Consider the following 589-nt stretch of genomic DNA (forward strand, 5'->3'; position numbering starts at 1 on the left):
AAACCTCAAACCCCGAAACCTCTAAACCCCAATTCCGAAACCCCAAACCCCATATTCCAAACCCCAAACTCCAAACCTGAAACCCCAAACCCTTAACCCCAAACCCTTAACCCCAAACTCCATATTCCTTATTTTCATATATTCCAAACTCCATCTTTATTTTTAAATTTCGTCATTATTTCCTCGTTGTCTTACGAGGTATTTACGACGATTTTTGCCTTCGTGGAATTTACGACGATTTCTTCTACGTGGTCTTTACGACGATTTATGCTTACGTGGAATTAACGAGCCCGCGTTCTTTATTTTAATATTTCGTCGTTATTTCCTCGTTGTCGTACGAGTCTTTAACGATTATTTGTGCTTACGTGGAATTAACGAGTGTTATGTTTAAATCCCTAGACAGAGAGGAAAGAAAGAGTGAGCATTCGGGGTATATATAAGGTTACATATCGTCGCAAATTCGTCGTAACATTACGACGAAATAGCGAGCAGTTACAAAGGTCCGTGTTTTTCAATACGAGGAAATTGCGAGGAATCACAAAGGCCCGTGTTTTTATATACGAGGTATTAACGACGATTTTGCTTACGT

This window comes from Brassica oleracea, chromosome C7, assembly GCF_000695525.1.
Source record: "Brassica oleracea var. oleracea cultivar TO1000 chromosome C7, BOL, whole genome shotgun sequence".
Classification (NCBI taxonomy): Eukaryota; Viridiplantae; Streptophyta; class Magnoliopsida; order Brassicales; family Brassicaceae; genus Brassica; species Brassica oleracea.